Source organism: Bombina bombina, chromosome 1 (assembly GCF_027579735.1).
Source record: "Bombina bombina isolate aBomBom1 chromosome 1, aBomBom1.pri, whole genome shotgun sequence".
Lineage (NCBI taxonomy): Eukaryota > Metazoa > Chordata > Amphibia > Anura > Bombinatoridae > Bombina > Bombina bombina.
Window position 1 is genome coordinate 1,069,035,739 of NC_069499.1, and position 20,287 is coordinate 1,069,056,025.

General features: G+C 42.0%; 1 protein-coding gene across 1 annotated transcript in view; it reads left to right on the forward strand.

Annotated features, from left to right (window-relative positions):
• The window catches only part of SLC9A8 (solute carrier family 9 member A8), a gene marked incomplete in the record, with an annotated part of 719,342 nt that overhangs the window by 178,129 nt on the left and 520,926 nt on the right, over positions 1-20,287 (forward strand).

Here is a 20,287-nt window from a genome sequence, read left to right on the forward strand (position 1 = left end):
GATTTTAAAAAACAAAATCACCCCTTATTTGCTGCACATAGCCAAACACCGGCCATCACTTGCTTTATTTGGAAGAGCCAATCAGTCCAGGAATAGACAAGTCTAGTCACTGCCTGTATGTTAGTATACAATGCATTGTTTTGCAACAGTTAGAAACATATATGTAGCAGGGTTAATCGAAGAAGTCTACAGTGTTCATTTCTAGTTCTGCAAGTATAGAACTCAAAAGTTTCAGAGCTAAATTATATGACGAGGTCAAAATTCAAAATGTTTAATTATGTGCAGTAAACAATTTTGTAATATAACTTCATTATTTATTACAATCTCAGTGTTTATCAATGTAACAAAAAAACAAAGTAAAGTAGTTCTTGTGAACATAACTTCCGTATGAAAGTTCAGCTTAATTTTATACATTGTTTCCTGTATTACTTCACAGACACAACTGCATGAGAACAGCATTGTATAATAGTTAGAACGTGAATATGATTCTATTGTAAAATACACATTATTTTGTAAACAGACTAATTTCTTCTTACATTTTTACTTAGTTGTCAGTATGTTTTTGTTCTTTGTTGTTTCCTCTTCCTCTGGCTACTTCGTTGTTTTAAAAAATAAATAAATAAATAGATAAAATCCCATAAAAACATGCTGTTTCCACAAATTGATTTGGAGACACTACATTGTAATAATGGTTTCCTCCCTATATGGTATATTTGATGCAACAAAACTTCAAAAACAAAATCAGGGAAAAAGATGTAATTCTGTTCATGTTCTAAAATTGAGAACAGAGGACTAGATTCCAAAATATATTTTCTTCTTAAACGGGGAGAGTCCACAGTTGCATTCATTAATTTTGGGAAATACAGAACCTGGCCACTAGCGGGAGGCAAACACACCCCAGCCAAAGGCTTAAATACCTCCCCCCACTTCCCTCATCCCCCAGTCATTCTTTGCCTTTTATCACAGGAGGTTGGCAGAGAAGTGTTGGAAGATTCGGTTTAGTCTCTTATGGAGGATAGTACTCTTCGGAATGGGACGGAAGATTTAAGTAGTCCTGTCAGCCTCTCAGTGAGAGCATGGATGAAAGTTAGAGTCCAGAGATGCAGGGAGAGTCTTTCTGCGAAACCATCCCGACTCATATTAACAGCTCCATAAGCAATCAGTGTTGACGAGTTTCGCTGCATGCTTTATTCACTCAAGTCCATGTCAAAAGCGATGCTACTATCTGTAACACTTGAAGGGCAGTGTTCCTGTTTCACGGTGTAGATTCCTGTAAGATCATTTTATTTTACTTTCAGTATGAGTATGTAATGTATATGAATAAGTCAGGGTCTCAGTGGGACTCCTTTATCTTTGGAATCAAGGGTTAATATCTCCTGAGAGAGGTTATTGAACAGGGGGGACTTTAAGCATGTTTGTTATGTGATTCTGTCTACTAATGTGTAGTGATGCTTGGGCTCATGGCTATTTCGGAACATAATGACCTTTTCTCCAACATTGGTGTGTCCGGTCCACGGCGTCATCCTTACTTGTGGGATATTCTCTTCCCCAACAGGAAATGGCAAAGAGTCCCAGCAAAGCTGGTCACATGATCCCTCCTAGGCTCCGCCCACCCTAGTCATTCTCTTTGCCGTTGCACAGGCAACATCTCCACGGAGATGGTTAAGAGTTTTTTGGTGTTTAAATGTAGTTTTTATTCTTCTATCAAGTGTTTGTTATTTTAAAATAGTGCTGGTATGTACTATTTACTCTGAAACAGAAAAGGATGAAGATTTCTGTTTGTAAGAGGAAGATGATTTTAGCAGACAGTAACTAAAATCGATTGCTGTTTCCACACAGGACTGTTGAGATGAAGTAACTTCAGTTGGGGGAAACAGTTAGCAGACTTTTCTGCTTAAGGTATGACTAGCCATATTTCTAACAAGACCATGTAATGCTGGAAGGCTGTCATTTCCCCTCATGGAGACCGGTAAGCCATTTTCTTAGTCAAACATAAAAGAATAAAGGGCTTAAAAAAGGGCTTAAAAACTGGTAGACATTTTTATGGGCTAAAACGATTGCTTTATTGGGGCATATTATGCAGATTCTAGCTAATAATTGGCATTATAATCTTGGGGAACGTTTAAAAAACGGCAGGCACTGTGTTGGACACCTTTTTTAGTCTGGGGGCCTTTCTAGTTATAGACTGAGCCTCATTTTCGCGCCATTACTGCGCAGTTGTTTTTGGAGAGCAAGGCATGCAGATGCATGTGTGAGGATCTAAGAATCACTAAAAAAGCTTCTAGAGGCGTCATTTGGTATCGTATTCCCCTCTGGGCTTGGTTGGGTCTCAGCAAAGCATATAGCTGGGACTGTATAGGGGTTAAATTTAAAAACGGCTCCGCATACCCTCACACCAATCTCAAGGGGCCATGAGGGAGGTTTTGTCTGATGGAGAAATCTCAGATTCAGGAAAAATTTCTCATCAAGCTGAACCTGATGTTGTGACATTTAAATTTAAATTAGAACATCTCCGCGCACTGCTTAAGGAGGTGTTATCTACTCTGGATGATTGTGACAATTTGGTCATTCCAGAGAAATTATGTAAGATGGACAAGTTCCTAGAGGTTCCGGTGCCCCCCGACGCTTTTCCTATACCCAAGCGGGTGGCGGACATAGTAAATAAAGAGTGGGAAAAGCCCGGCATACCTTTTGTTCCCCCCCCTATATTTAAGAAATTATTTCCTATAGTCGACCCCAGAAAGGACTTATGGCAGACAGTCCCCAAGGTCGAGGGGGCGGTTTCTACTCTAAACAAACGCACTACTATTCCTATCGAAGATAGTTGTGCTTTCAAAGATCCTATGGATAAAAAATTAGAGGGTTTGCTTAAAAAAGATTTTTGTACAGCAAGGTTACCTTCTACAACCAATTTCATGCATTGTTCCTGTCACTACGGCAGCGTGTTTCTGGTTCGAGGAACTAGAAAAGTCGCTCAGTAAAGAATCTTCGTATGAGGAGGTTATGGACAGAGTTCAAGCACTTAAATTGGCTAACTCTTTTGTTTTAGATGCCGCTTTGCAATTAGCTAGATTAGCGGCGAAAAATTCAGGGTTTGCTATCGTGACGCGCAGAGCACTTTGGCTAAAGTCTTGGTCAGCGGATGTGTCTTCCAAGACAAAATTGCTTAACATTCCTTTCAAAGGTAAAACATTATTTGGACCAGATTTGAAAGAGATTATTTCAGACATCACTGGGGGAAAGGGCCACGCCCTCCCACAGGATAGGTCTTTTAAGGCTAAAAATAAGCCTAATTTTCGTCCCTTTCGCAGAAACGGACCAGCCTCTAATTCTGCTTCCTCTAAGCAAGAGGGTAATACTTCACAACCCAAACCAGCCTGGAAACCAATGCAAGGCTGGAACAAGGGTAAGCAGGCCAAGAAGCCTACCACTGCTACCAAAACAGCATGAAGGGATAGCCCCCGATCCGGGACCGGATCTAGTGGGGGGCAGACTCTCTCTCTTTGCTCAGGCTTGGGCAAGAGATGTTCAGGATCCTTGGGCGCTAGAAATAGTTTCTCAAGGTTATCTCCTGGAATTCAAGGAACTACCCCCAAGGGGAAGGTTCCACAGGTCTCACTTATCTTCAAACCAAATAAAGAGACAGGCATTCTTACATTGTGTAGAAGACCTGTTAAAGATGGGAGTGATACATCCAGTTCCAATAAGAGAACAAGGAATGGGATTTTATTCCAATCTGTTCATAGTTCCCAAAAAAGAGGGAACATTCAGACCAATTTTGGATCTGAAGATCCTAAACAAATTTCTCAGGGTACCATCGTTCAAAATGGAAACTATTCGAACGATCCTACCCACCATCCAGGAAAGTCAATTTATGACTACCGTGGATTTAAAGGATGCATACCTACATATTCCTATCCACAAGGAACATCATCAGTTCCTAAGGTTCGCTTTTCTGGACAAGCATTACCAGTTTGTGGCACTTCCATTCAGATTAGCCACTGCTCCAAGGATTTTCACAAAGGTACTAGGGTCCCTTCTAGCGGTTCTAAGACCAAGGGGCATTGCAGTAGTACCTTACTTGGACGACATCCTAATTCAAGCGTCGTCCCTGTCAAAAACAAAGGCTCATACGGACATCGTCCTAGCCTTTCTCAGATCTCACGGATGGAAGGTGAACAAAGAAAAAAGTTCTCTGTCCCCGTCAACAAGAGTTCCCTTCGTGGGAACAATAATAGATTCCTTAGAAATGAGGATTTTTCTGACAGAGGTCAGAAAATCAAAACTTCTAAGCTCTTGTCAAGTACTTCATTCTGTTCCTCGTCCTTCCATAGCGCAGTGCATGGAAGTAATAGGATTGATGGTTGCAACAATGGACATAGTTCCTTTTGCATGAATTCATCTAAGATCATTACAACTGTGCATGCTCAGACAGTGGAATGGGGATTATACAGACTTGTCTCCAATGATTCAAGTAGATCAAAAGACCAGAGATTCACTCTGTTGGTGGCTGACCCTGGACAATCTGTCACAGGGAATGAGCTTCCGCAGACCAGAGTGGGTCATTGTCACGACCGACGCCAGTCTAGTGGGCTGGGACGCGGTCTGGGAATCCCTGAAAGCTCAGGGTCTATGGTCTCGGGAAGAGTCTCTTCTCCCGATAAACATTCTGGAACTGAGAGCGATATTCAATGCTCTCAGAGCTTGGCCTCAACTAGCAAAGGCCAAATTCATAAGGTTTCAATCAGACAACATGACGACCGTTGCATATATCAATCATCAGGGGGGAACAAGGAGTTCCCTGGCGATGAAAGAAGTGACCAAGATAATTCAATGGGCGGAGGATCACTCCTGCCACTTGTCTGCGATCCACATCCCAGGAGTGGAAAATTGGGAAGCGGATTTTCTGAGTCGTCAGACATTCCATCCGGGGGAGTGGGAACTCCATCCGGAAATCTTTGCCCAAATAACTCAATTATGGGGCATTCCAGACATGGATCTGATGGCGTCTCGTCAGAACTTCAAGGTTCCTTGCTACGGGTCCAGATCCAAGGATCCCAAGGCGACTCTAGTAGATGCACTAGTAGCACCTTGGACCTTCAACCTAGCTTATGTATTCCCACCGTTTCCTCTCATTCCCAGGCTGGTAGCCAGGATCAATCAGGAGAGGGCCTCGGTGATCTTGATAGCTCCTGCGTGGCCACGCAGGACTTGGTATGCAGACCTGGTGAATATGTCATCGGCTCCACCATGGAAGCTACCTTTGAGACAGGACCTTATTGTTCAGGGTCCATTCGAACATCCGAATCTGGTTTCCCTCCAACTGACGGCTTGGAGATTGAACGCTTGATTTTATCAAAGCGTGGGTTTTCAGATTCTGTAATAGATACTCTGATTCAGGCTAGAAAGCCTGTAACTAGAAAAATTTACCATAAAATATGGAAAAAATATATCTGTTGGTGTGAATCCAAAGGATTCCCATGGAACAAGATAAAAATTCCTAAGATTCTATCCTTTCTACAAGAAGGTTTGGAGAAAGGATTATCTGCAAGTTCTCTAAAGGGACAGATCTCTGCTTTATCTGTTTTACTTCACAAAAGACTGGCAGCCGTGCCAGATGTTCAAGCATTTGTTCAGGCTCTGGTTAGGATCAAGCCTGTTTACAGACCTTTGACTCCTCCCTGGAGTCTAAATCTAGTTCTTTCAGTTCTTCAAGGGGTTCCGTTTGAACCTTTACATTCCATAGATATTAAGTTACTATCTTGGAAAGTTTTTTTTTTAGTTGCAATTTCTTCTGCTAGAAGAGTTTCAGAGTTATCTGCTCTGCAGTGTTCTCCGCCCTATCTGGTGTTCCATGCAGATAAGGTGGTTTTGCGTACTAAGCCTGGTTTTCTTCCGAAAGTTGTTTCTAACAAAAATATTAACCAGGAGATAGTTGTACCTTCTTTGTGTCCGAATCCAGTTTCAAAGACGGAACGTTTGTTACACAATTTGGACGTAGTCCGTGCTCTAAAATTCTATTTAGAGGCTACTAAAGATTTCAGACAAACATCTTCCTTGTTTGTTGTTTATTCTGGTAAAAGGAGAGGTCAAAAAGCGACTTCTACCTCTCTTTCCTTTTGGCTTAAAAGCATTATCCGATTGGCTTATGAGACTGCCGGACGGCAGCCTCCCGAAAGAATCACAGCTCACTCCACTAGGGCTGTGGCTTCCACATGGGCCTTCAAGAACGATGCTTCTGTTGACCAGATATGTAAGGCAGCGACTTGGTCTTCACTGCACACTTTTGCCAAATTTTACAAATTTGATACTTTTGCTTCTTCGGAGGCTATTTTTTGGAGAAAGGTTTTGCAAGCTGTGGTTCCTTCCGTTTAGGTGACCTGATTTGCTCCCTCCCTTCATCCGTGTCCTAAAGCTTTGGTATTGGTTCCCACAAGTAAGGATGATGCCGTGGACCGGACACACCAATGTTGGAGAAAACAGAATTTATGCTTACCTGATAAATTACTTTCTCCAACGGTGTGTCCGGTCCACGGCCCGCCCTGGTTTTTTAATCAGGTCTGATGAATTATTTTCTCTAACTACAGTCACCACGGTATCATATGGTTTCTCCTATATATATTTCCTCCTGTCCGTCGGTCGAATGACTGGGGTGGGCGGAGCCTAGGAGGGATCATGTGACCAGCTTTGCTGGGACTCTTTGCCATTTCCTGTTGGGGAAGAGAATATCCCACAAGTAAGGATGACGCCGTGGACCGGACACACCGTTGGAGAAAGTAATTTATCAGGTAAGCATAAATTCTGTTTTTTTTTCAGGCTGCGTTGTCTTTTTGGACTGCCGCACTTTTCTGTGGCCTGTATTCCTGACTGTGTGGCAACAGAGAGTCTGTTTTTCTATTTGTCTGGGTCATAGGAGGTGGTGAGTTAGATGCCGTTTATTTTTTATCCATAATTTCATTCACCAAGTTATGGAGGATTCTGATTTTGTGGAGATGGATGTCTCTGATTCAGATTCTACTTCTTGCAAAGAATATGAAATGGCCCGGGTTATCCATGCCCATCAGTAATGTTCCGAATGCCGCTTTAGAGTGCTTTTTTCTCCCGTATCGGGGAACTTGGAGTCCGCAGAGCCATCCCCCCCTGAGGATTCCATATCCTGTGGGGCGTGCGCCCCTGAGCCTTCTCTTGCTACGCAGCTGGTGTCCCAAATGCCGTTACCCCTTCTCCGGAAGGCGGCTTGTTTCCTCCAGAAGTTACGGCACGGTTTTGCACTGCTATATCTATGGCGTTGGCGCATTTACATCTTCCTGGAAGATACTGTTCTTGTTCTGCTAACCAGGGCTCGTCAGGCATGGGATCATCTGGATCAGATCAGCCCTCTGGGGAAGCGTTTTCCTCTGAGCATTCATGTTTTGGCAGTGCTGAAGGATTCCAGTTTTAATAGTTCGATGGATCCTCTGTCTTCCGTTTTGGACGGCAAGCTGGGTTAGACGCATGGGGATGAAGTCAATCTCCTTATTGTCTCCATTTTTCTTTTTTTGGGGTATCTTATTCCAGTCCTGAGCTTTGGAAGAATTGGACCTCTGATTGGCTGGTCCTGTTAGTGTGTCCATTCTTCTTGGGTGTTCACCTGCAGGTGCTGCCTTCATTTACTTTGATCCGGTTAGTATGTATTTTATTTCATTTTGTGAAGCTCATGTCTGTTATAGTTTTTCCTTTTGGAAAACATTTCTTTTTTTGGAATTTGATACTAGCGATTTTGTGGTCGCTTTAGCACTTCCGCGGAAGTTTGATAATTTGTGTTATGTCTATCGTTTGTCTATCCCTACTAGGGATTCTGTGGACTTGGACAGTTCCATGGTGCCCTATATATCAGGCTGGTCCTGGTCGGGCACTAGTCTTTCTGTTCCTGGATGTCTATATCAACCACATGGTGCCGTTATTACTGGCTGGCCTAGTTGGGGTGCCGAGTTTGCTCACTCTGGCGAGGAGTTGTTTTTTTTTTCTCTTGATTTTATATGCTATAGAGGAGGCCTTTCGTTCCTAGACGTAAGGCTGGTCCTTGTTTTTTCCTTTGGGTGGTGCATCAGAGGGGATTGGGCTCAGTCCTCAGTGTCCTGTTCTTGATTGTTGGCGGGGTTACCGTGGTGGGATCCTGCTAGGGCTTACTCTGGGGGTTCCTGAGGTCCTTTGGCCTCAGAGCTAGAGTTCTCTTCCCAAGGAGGTTGCAAGTTCAGATGACTCTTTGGATATCCGTGCTACCAGGTTAGGTGGCAATTCTCATCTCCTCTTTTGGTATTCTTTATCTTGGGTTGTCCGTTGTGAATCCTTGGCGACTATACCTCTTCCTTATAGGGTCGAGGTTGCTGTGCCACTTTTCCCCTTCATTGGGGCTGTATTTCTGGTTATCTGGTTTCTGGTAGCTCCGGGTTTTTAGCCCTTTGTTTCCTCTACGATATCTTGGCTGCTTCCATATTTTTGGAACTCTGGAGATTGTGTCGTCTTTTACCTGCGTTTGCCCATGCTAGGCGTTTAGGTCGCCTAAGGTCTCTCCACCCTGAATGCCCCCAATCTCATCTGATCTCGGGAGATAAGAAGGGTCGGGCATGGTTAGTACTTGGAATGCTCGTTCATTAGTAAATTCCTTGAGCTGTAGGGGTTTCCAGGATATGGATCCTGAGAGGATTGTTGGAGATTATCTAGATCTAGATTTCTAGGTTCTGAGGACTGTTCTCTTGTAAATTTCCCTTAGTCTTTAGACTTATTGTCCCTCAAGCATTTAGGGGTCAAGATCCCTGTCTCCGGGATACTTACATAAACGTTCAGTGTCCAAGGTCCCTTGGATGCGGCTGTGATAGCATCTCCTATGGTGCAAGGTCTTCCCTGGATGTGATAACCCATCGGTTCCTCAGGGATTATTAGTTTAAAGCCGGTTTCCGGGGGGTCCGGTTTTATGGCCCTGATCCTTGTCTTTGACTGGACTTTTTGGGGTTTTCTGTGTCCTGATCTCTTAGAGGGATCCGGAACGTCCTCTTGTCTTTTCGGTGGGGTTTTCTTCTGTAGTGGCCGGATGGTTCCTGTCAATCGGTATTTTTCTTATGACGTCCGTCTACAGCTTTACACTCCATGCCTGAGGGTGAATGAGCAGTTATGGCTGCGTTTCCCCTCCTTTTGGGGGAAGACTGGGTTTACAACAGTATCCGCCTGGTGCCCCGGATGTCCTTCTCTTCCTGCCTTGTGTGCAGGATGTTATGTGCCGGTTTGGTTTCTGGTGGCATGCCGTTTCTGTAGTCTCATTATCGGGTCTCCTTTTTTGGGACTGCCCCTTCTATTGGGAAGGGAGCTGTGTCTGGGTTCTGGAACCCGAGCTCGTCCTTGGGGGGGTCTCGATCCCCTCCTCATTCTTGAGGGTCTTGGTGGTTCTGGGAACTTTTCATTACCTTGTCCTTTCGGACTTTGCCAGTCGCTTTGGTGCTGGGTCCGTTACCTTGGAGTGGGGGTCAGGGATATGACGGCCCTGTTGAGCCTTGACCGCGTATCATTGTTAAATTGTTTGGGCCTTCCTTAGGTGGGAGGTTTCGCTGTGTTTCCTTCCCTCAGCAGGTAGCTTTCTCTGTTGGTTTTTGGGTGCTATCCTTTCCTCCCTGTCTTCTTAGGAGGGAGTTGCTCTGCTCTTTTATCTTTGGAGCTTTTCCTCTGAGAGAGTCCTGGTGCAGATTCCTAGCATTGTTTAGCTAGTGTTGACGGCTCGCGTCCGCTGAGACCTCTTTTGAAGAGGGAAGCCAATGGCTTCATCTGGAGCATGCTTAGATATTATGGTGCTATTTTTAGCGGTTACCGGGGGTGGTTTTATTCCTCAGTTGCTCTATCCTGAGTGCGGGTTTGCACCCTGTGTATGAAAGGGGTCTATCTTGTCCCTCTAGGTTTTTAGGATTGGGACGTTACTTGGCCCCTTGGACTTCCATGCAAATAAGGGTTTGTTATTTTTCGGTTCGTTCTCTATTTGGTTTTTGTCCTGTTGCAACCTTGGTTGTGCTCTGGGAGTTATGTTTGGGGTTCTTTAGTGCCCTGGTGGTTGTCCGGTGGTCCTTTTGGACTGTTGTATTCAAGTTCTTCTTCCCTTTTGGCAGAATGGGGAAGTCCCCCCTTCCCTCTAGTCTGGGTGCGTTTATGTGTGGGCTCGGAACCTGAGGGACTTTTTCTACTTGGAGGCCTTTGTGCTCAGTGGAGTCTAGTGATTCTGGGCGGTCTCTAGCAAGGGCCTTGTTGGTCTTAACTGATGGGCAGTTACTTGGTCCTTTCCTTTTTTGTTTGGTCCTTCTGCTTCTGGTGAAGCAGTTTTTTTTGTTGGGCTTTGGGTGTTTTCAGGCTGTGGTGCCCTCAGATGAGGCCGCCTCTTGTACCCGCCCGTTTTGCATTCAGTGCCCTCTATTTCTTGGGTATTGTTTTCCCAAAAGTAATGAATGCAGCTGTGGACTCTCCCCTATTAAGAAGAAAACCTTAAATTATGTTTACCTGATAATTTTCTTTTCTTCTGATTCGGAGAGTCCACATCTCCCCACCCGCGTTTTTATCTATGGGGCGACCATATTTTTTAATCTTCTGACACCTTTTTCACCCTGGTATTTCTACTACTGTTCCTTGTTCCCTTGGCAAAATGACTGGGGGATGAGGTTAGTGGGGGAGGTATTTAAGACTTTGGCTGCGGTGTCTTTGCCTCTTCCTGGTGGCCATGTTCTGTATTTCCCAAAAGTAATGAATGCAGCTGTGGACGCTCCCCGTCAGAAGAAAAGAAAATTATCAGGTAAGCATAATTTTACTGTGAATTTCTGATTGAAGATTTCTGAACTCTGGATATTCTTTTATAGCCGACATAAGCACTATTCCTATGGGACATAAGCACTATTCCTGAGAGTGAAGTGGCTTCCCTTTTGTCTTCCTCACACCTCACTACCTGCCCACTTGACCCTATTCCTTCACATCTAATTCCTCCTCTGTCTCCCACTCTCACTCCGGCTCTTACTCACATATTCAACCTATTCCTTTCTACCGGCTCATTTCCTGCCTCTTTCAAACATGCAAAGGTCACCCCCATCCTCAAAAAACCCTCTCTTGACCCTAACTCCCCTGCAAACTACCGCGCCATATCACTGCTCCCGCTAGCTTCAAAATTACCTGAAAAACTAGTCTTCAATCGCCTAACCCTCTTCCTGTCCTCCAACTCATTGCTCGACCCCCTTCAATCTGGCTTCCGTCCCCAACACTCAACTGAGACTGCCCTCACCAAGGTTACTAACGACCTCCTTTCTGCTAAAACAAAGGCTACTACTTGATACTCATCTTACTTGACCTTTCTGCTGCCTTTGACACTGTTGACCACCCCCTTCTCCTACGGTCTCTCTGCTCTCTTGGTCTCTGTGACACTGCCCTATCCTGGATTCACTCTTATCTCTAACAGATCCTTCTCCATCTCTTTTGCTGGTGACTCCTCTCTATTGCCTATGTATGTTGGAGTACCCCAAGGCTCTGTCCTGGGTCCTCTACTCTTCTCTATTTATACTTCTTCACTGGGTAAACTTATCAACAGCTATGGCTTCTGCTATCATCTCTATGCTGATGACACCCAGATCCACCCCTGCACTCTCTCCTTCTGTCAATTCACACATCAGCGACTGCTTATCTGGCATTTCCTCCTGGATGGCCTCTCACCACCTAAAAATAAATATGTCTAAGACCGAACTACTTCTAATTCCCCCCCTCTAACTCTACTCCAGTTTCTAATTTTTCTATAACTGTTGGCGGCACCACTATCTCCCCATCACCCCAAGTCCGCTGCCTCTGAGTCACGCTAGACTCAAATCTGTCCTTCATTCCCCACATCCAACTGCTCTCTTCATCCTGCCGCAACCACCTTCGCAATATCTCCAAAATTCGTCCATTTCTGAATGCTGAAACTACTAAACAGCTAATCCACTCCCTGGTAATTTCCCGACTTGACTACTGTAACTTACTAACTGGCCTCCCTCTCTCCCGCCTCTCTCCCCTCCAATCCATCCTAAATGCTTCTGCCAGGCTAATCCACCTATCTCGACGCTCTGTTTCTGCTGCACCTCTCTGTGAGTCCCTTCACTGGCTCCCCATTCACAACAGAGTTAAATTCAAAATTCTCACCCTGACCTACAAAGCCCTAACCAATGCTGCCCCACCCTACCTGTCCTCACTCATCAACAAATATACTCCTGCCCGTCCCCTAAGATCCAACAATGACCTGTTTCTGGCGTCCTCTACCATCACCTCCTCTCATGCTAGACTACAGGACTTCTCTTGTGAGGCACCAACCCTCTGGAACGCACTTCCTCGAACTGTCAGACTTGCCCCTAACCTCTCCTCCTTTAAACGTTCCCTAAAGACCTTTCTGTTCAGGGAATCCTATCATCCGACTTATTAACAAACTAACTTCACTTAACTAACAGTTGCCCTCTATCTCCTCACTACTATCATTCTCACCCTTTCAGTCCCCACCTCCTGTTTCCCATCCTCCTACCCATCTAGATTGTAAGTTCCCACGGGAATAGGGCCCTCAATTCCCCCTGTATTTGTCTTATTGTATTGTTTCTCCATTGAACTGTTATCCTTGTACCCATGGGCAGTGCTGCGGAATCTGTCTGCGCTTTATAAATAAATAATAATAATAATAAAATGTGTTCTATACTGTTATCTCAGGTGGTGAGAGTTCATACGCCGTTACTTATGGAATTAAACTCCAGACCACTAGGAGGCAGGCAAAACACTCACTATACCAAGAGCTTTTAATCTTCCCACTTCCCTGTATATCTTAGTCTTATTTTTGCCTCCACAGGAGTAAGGTGAAAACTTGAGGTGCTCAGGATTTTTCATTGAAAGGGGTTCTCAAACTGGTGTGAGCCCATATTATTCCCCTCACAGGGCTGGACAGAGGGATACAAAGGAGTTCCATAGACAGTGAGAGTAATTCTCCTGCGGGAGTTTGTCACTGGGACTGGTCCTGCAGCCTCCTTCTATTGGCCTCGTCAAGGTATCTCCTCTCTCAAAACCTAGGTTAGTTTCATCTAACCTTTATGGGCTGTTCTACTGGACGGAGAATTCCAGCTGCCGAGTAAGCACAGTAGAGTGGGTGTTTTTTCAGGTAATTTGCAAATACACTGACATAGCTTACAGGCTATTAGCAGGTACATCTATGTGTATATCATAGCCAGGTGACTCTATATATTCTGCATACATTCAGACAGTGCCTATATTTAGCACATTTATATGATATACCACCCTTGGGAGTCTGAAGTACATTGAAGGAGACACGGCATTCAAAGAATACTCTATATTACTAGGCTAGTCTGCTACACAGTTTGTATATAGGAGTTTTTTGTACACATCATCAGCACTGGTGAGGTTCACAGTTTTTTTTTTTTTTTTCTTTCTTTAGCACAGTAGTAATAGAGTTGTGCTTTGGATAATGTCTCTCAGCGCGTCAGGATTTTTCAGTTGCACGCTGCTATATTGTTAGCACTCCATTCACAAAACCGTTAAAAAAAAATAAAAAAAATACGCTCTCGCCCCTTTCTTTCTGTCAGGACTCTGCTTATTCAGTGCCCATCTTCTGCGGGATACAGAACTGCTATGTGCTACTCGGCACTTTGAGGTGGCGGTTCCTATATAATGCACTTTGTGAATATAGTTATATATTCTTGTTATTGCATTTTTCCCCAACTAGGGTAAGGGATTCATCTCTGTGTGCTGCATACTTAATGCATTTAGGGCTATATTACAAGTGGAGCACTAATTTAATTTATCAGACGCGCAATAAATAGCCAGCTATTACAATTGGCTGGTTATTGCTATCACAAGCTTGCGGTAGCAATTAGTGTTTATAGAATTAACCAGAGATCAGATCTCTGGTTAATTTTATAATTGTGCTTAAAATGCCCACAAAATACAGTGTAGTGTATTTAAAAAAATAATAATAATTATAGCATTTTTATTTTTTAGTAAAACAACTGCACTAGGCAGTATTTTGTGGATAAAGTTGTTGGGAGTGGGGGAAAAATGACACTGAATAGTGCCTTTACATTGCGGTCTATGGGAACTGTGTGTTCCCTGTACATATATATGTATATGCTTATATATATGTATTTATGTGTTAGTATGGGTATATACACATAAATATATATGTATATAATCATATACATATATATTATTTAATATTGCTGCGCTACTTACCCTCTTCGCTGCACTTAGGTTCTGTGCTGTCTATGATGGCATCATAATGAGGCTCTCATTAGAGCCTATGGAAGCTTGGGTACTAAATATAGTTTCCCAGAGTTTTAGGATAGGTTTTTGTTTCAGGCACCCTTGAGGAAGGTTCCTTCTGTCTCAAGTTCCAAAGAATCCTATAAAGTCAGCAGCCTGGAACGTATGGGAGTGATTAATCTAGTTTCAGAGTCAGAGCAAACTAGTATTTTAATTAATTTTGTTCATGGCGCCAATGAAGTAGGGAAGATTAAGGCTCATTTTTAGATCTGAAAGCTCTGAACAAATTATTGAGGCTTCCCACCTTTGAAATGGAAACAATTCGAACCATTTTGCCTTTGGTTCAACAGGTTCAATTTATAAAGCAAACCTGATGACAATTCCTACTCCCCACTTAAGGGGGCGCTAGACAACACAAAGTATATATAATACTAAATCAACAATCCAGTGTCAACAATATGCTGAATATACATCAGAAATATAGTGCATATACAATGTTATGATTTATATAAAATGCTGTGACTTATCAGTCCATAGGTGGATCAATCCCTGCTGATGTAATGTCCACTTGGACTGGCTTCCAATGGTATTTCAACCTTCAATTCATGTCCGCTCCTTCCCAAAAAGAAGAGGTCATAGGGAATCTGTGATGGTGCAAAACAAAAACACAGAAGGGCGCCTACTAGTGTGATATCTGTATACAATCTGTACTATATCACACTAGGAGGCGCCCTTCTGTGTTTTTGTTTTGCACCATCACAGATTCCCTATAGGTTCAATTTATGTCAACCATTGATTTGAAGGATGCTTTCCTTGACAAACACTAGCAGTTTGTAGCTAATGCTTTTGGACTAGCTACGGCTCCCAGAGTTTTCAGATCCTTTATCTGTGATCAGATTTCCGGGAATACTGGTTGCTCCTTATTTAGATTACATTTTTATACAGGCTCCTTCCTTGCAATTTTTCTCTACTGAAATATTTGTTGATACAGCAATCTATAGACAGATATATAAATATACCTACTCTAAAACATATTAGACTCAAGTAAACAACCCCCTTGCACCCTTGGAGTTTTGGATATCACTTGTGCTGACACTGGTAGCAAGTGAGTAGCAGACTATTTATTCCCAGACAGGATTTGTCTTGTTGCAGCAAGACAAAACGGAAAGGCTTGCAAAATTAGGAAATAATGAGTTGTAAGCATACCTGTATGGGAATATCTACAATATTTGAGGTTCTGTTATTTTTATGACTTCAAACTGTGTACAAATACATACCAGATGCAAATTAACCCAGATGCTGTAAACATCTGCATTCTTCAGAAACTTTGTCTGGTGAGGGGCACAATGCATGCGATTTCACACAAAAAACAAGACAGAAGCATCCCTTTTTTTCTATTGGACCTATAGAATGCCACCAGCACATTTTGTTATATATCCCAACAGACAAAATAAATAAATCAGTGAATACTTTGCAGACCCACTTTGAAAGTTAAGTTAATCACAAAATTTGTAAAAAAATAACTGACCACTGAACCTGCCAGACATGTAATCATTGAAGTAAAATGTACTAAAGAAGCAAAACAGAATATGTGTGAGGACAGGAAGGAGCATCTGATGCCATCAGTCTCATTAATAGACAACTAGAGTCCCTTGCTGCACACCACTGATCTTGTGCTTAGGTTTGAACAAACATGTGAGTGTCATGCGCGTGATACATATGTCCCCCCCAGCAGAAACCTCATAATGCTCTCCCACAGAGAACTTGCATTGTAGAAACATGATCTAAATTAGCATTCCAGGCATAGAAATACATAATGAAGCAAAACTGTATGTAAGGATCATTGATCTTTCATGTAATAAGACAAAGGTAATGTACTAAAATGAAATGTTCACATGGCTGTCACATTGCTTCCTAAATCATGTGATTATTGCACAAACATGGGCAGACTACATCTATCTATCTATCTATCTATCTATCTATCTATCTATCTATCTATCTATCTGTGTGTATGTATATATATATATGTATATATATATATATATATACATATATGTGTATATATATATATATATATATATATATATATATATATATATATATATACACAAATGAAAGAGAAGTGGCACGCACCAACACAACAGCCACCTGGTGCACTGCAGAACAATGTAGCATATAAGTATGATCCAGAATACACACTCGGCACAGTGTATATGAAGTATCCGGAAGAAAGCAGGCAACACAGGAGATTTGGATAACAAGCCTTTTAATCCAATCAAGGTTAAACAGCAGGGCCTTAACCCATAACGTTTCGGTCTACACTTATACCTTTTTCAAACGGAGCCCATGTGAGAGATAAACAAACCGCATACATAACCCAACTTATATACCTAATGTGATTAACAATAATAATAAAAAATAAGCATAAAACCCGCCAAACCGTTCAGTAGCCTTCCGCCCGATGTAATCAGTGTTCCATTCGTGTGTACGCCAACGTAATGACGTCACGCGCACCGGCATCCAAAATGAGGCCATATACTGGAGTCATGGCAGTGGTAAACAGGAGCTATATGTCAAGATACAAAACGAAGCGGTACGCTAGGGGATGTGCACACTGGTAAGTGTGCACATCAGAAAGGCAGGATAAAAAATAAAGTGAGACTAAATAAACAAACATGTGCGGACAAATAGATAGAAACTACGCTAAGTGGCAACATCATAATAATAAAGCAGCAATCCCCAGCAGTAAGACTGCAGAAGTAATGCTGCAAATAATAAAGTAGTCAATTACACTAATGACAAAAAGCGACCAATCTATACTGTATAAGTATCAATGGGAGACTACAATTATGCATAAATATTGATTGAAATGCTTACATATCAATTGAAACAAAAAACCATAATGATTGTAGTGACTTAGACTCTAAAGAATATAGATGCAGATGTTTTACTGCAAGAGAGAACAAAAGTCCATATGGGAGGGGGTGTCCATAAGTAGAAGATGTGCATAGAATATTTATCTATAGCAACATCCAAAGTCTATCGTTGAATTTAGTCCCTTGGGAGTCATGGTATTTAAATTTAAAATCCACCTGGCTTCTAGTCGTAGTAGAGTCAACGCTCTATCGCCTCCACGTCGCAATTGTGGTACATGGTCAATAAGAATAACCCTCAATGTGGACAATGTCTTTCCAATGTAGTACAAGGAACACGGACAGATGATGGCATAAATCACAAACTCTGATGTACACGTCAATCTATGTTGAATCTTGTCCTTTTTGTTCGTGTGTGGGTGATGGAAGCTTTTACTGGTCACCATATGGTTACAAGTGACACAGTTACCACATCTGTAACATCCCAATTTAGCCTTTGGTAGCCAAGTCTGGCGTTCATAACAGTGCACCGGGTCATTCAAGACTAGAAGGTCTCGCAAATTTTTAGATCTCTTGTAGACCATCCGAGGTGTTGGGAGATCATAGAAAGGAAGGCTTGTATCTTTCGCCACTATTTTCCAATTGTCCTTGATGGTGTTGGATACTACTTCCGAGAATGGAGTATAGGTGGTCACAAAGTTCAATCTTGGGTCTTCTTCTTTCTCCTAATTCCTCACCATAAGACCATCACGGGTTTGTCGCTCGGCAACCAGAAGTTGTTTTTCAATGAGTTGTGAGGGATAACCACGTTGGAGGAACTTCTGAGCCATATCTTTTAATTGCACATTTTTAAGACAATCATCAGTGTTATTCTGAACTACTCTCAGGAGCTGCGAGGAGCTGACACCGTATTTCTGTGTATGAGGATGAAAGCTGTTGTAGTGCAGAATGGAATTTTTGTCTGTGTCCTTATGATATAAGGTTGTATGCAAAATATCTGTACCCATTGAGTTTGTTTTGTATATCTCTAGGTCTAGAAAATGGATTTTTCTTTCATGTAATTGGCAAAAGTCCATGAGCTAGTTACGTATGGGATATACATTCCTACCAGGAGGAGCAAAGTTTCCCAAACCTCAAAATGCCTATAAATACACCCCCCCACCACACCCACAATTCAGTTTTACAAACTTTGCCTCCTATGGAGGTGGTGAAGTAAGTTTGTGCTAGATTTCTACGTTGACATGAGCTTCTCAGCATGCTGAAGCCCGGTTCCTCTCAGAGTGCAGTGAATGTCAGAGGGATGTGAAGGGAGTTTTACCTATTGAATGCAATGTTCATCCTAACGGGGATCTATTTTATAGGTTCTCTGTTATCGGTCGTAGAGATTCATCTCCTACCTCCCTTTTCAGATCGACGATATACTCTTATATACCATTACCTCTACTGATTCTTGTTTCAGTACTGGTTTGGCTATCTACTTTATGTAGATGAGTGTCTTTTGGTAAATATGTTTCCTTTTATTTATGACACTCTCAGCTATGGTTTGGCACTTTATATGTTAAGTTCTAAATATATGTTTTATACTTATATTTGCCATGATTCAGGTTAATCAGTATATTTCCTTCTTACAGACTGTCAGTTTCATTTTTGGGAAATGCATATGAAAAAATTATTTCTTACCTGAAAATTTTTCAAATTGACTTTCTTTCTAAATTGCGGGCTGTTAGGCTCACGGGAGCACAAAATGCTATAATTTATTGCGTCATTTTTGGCGCGAGACTTTTTTGGCGCAAGAATTAAGTTTGTTGACGTTATGACGTCATTTCCGGCGTCTTAGTTGGCGGCGAGAGTTTTTCATGTAGTTGCATCATCTATGACGCTCGTGTTTGTTGCAGACGTTTTTGGCGCCAAAAAATATTTGTCAGTTTGTGCATCATACTTGGCGCCAGATATTTTGACATTATTTAAGTCATTATTTCTTTTTGCTTCTGGTTTCCAGAGGCTTATTCTGTTTGCATTTTTTCCCATTCCTGAAACTGTCATATAAGGGAATTGATAATTTTGCTTTATATGTTGTTTTTTCTATTACATATTGCAAGATTTCTCAAGCTGACCCTGGTTCAGAATCTACTACTGGAATCCTGCTGCCTGATGTCGGTTCTACCAAAGCTAAGTGCATTTGTTGTAAACTTGTGGTAACTGTTCCTCCGGCTGTAGTTTGTGTTACTTGTCATGATAAACTTTCAAAAGCAGACAATATTTCCATTAGTAGTAATCCATTACCTGTTGTTGTTCCTTCAACATCTAATGTTCAGGATATTCCTGTTAATGCGAGAGAATTTGTTTCTTATTCTATTCAGAGGGCCCTGTCTGTTATACCACCTTCTAATAAATGTAAAAGGTCTTTTAAAACTTCTCATAAATTCAATAAATTTTTAAATGACCGACAGCATTCTGATTTATCTATCTCTGGTGAGAATCTATCTGGTTCAGAAGATTTTGCCTCAGATATTGACACGGACAAAACTTCATATTTATTTAAAATGGAGTATATTCATTCTTTATTAAAAGAGGTGTTGATTGCATTAGATATGGAGGAGACTAGTCCTCTTGATATTAAAACCAGTAAACGTTTAAATTCGGTTTTTAAACCTCATGTAGTTATTCCAGAGGTTTTTCCAGTTCCTGATGCTATTTCAGATGTAATTTCTAGGGAATAGAATAGTCTGGGTACTTCATTTAATCCTTCTTCAAGGTTTAAGAAACTGTACCCTTTGCCAACTGATAGATTGGAGTTTTGGGAAAAGATCCCCAAAGTTGATGGGGCTATCTCTACTCTTGCAAAGCGTACTACTATTCCTATGGCAGATAGTACTTCTTTTAAAGATCCTTTAGATAGGAAGCTTGAATCTTATCTAAGGAAGGCTTATTTATGTTCAGGTCATCTTTTTAGGCCTGCTATTTCTTTGGCTGATGTTGCTGCGGCTTCAACTTTTTGGTTGGAAACTTTAGCGCAACAAGTACCAGATCCTAATGTGTATTGCATTGTTAAACTAATTCAAAATGCTAATAATTTCATTTGTGATGCCATTTTTGATATCATTAGATTTGATGTCAGGTATATGTCTTTA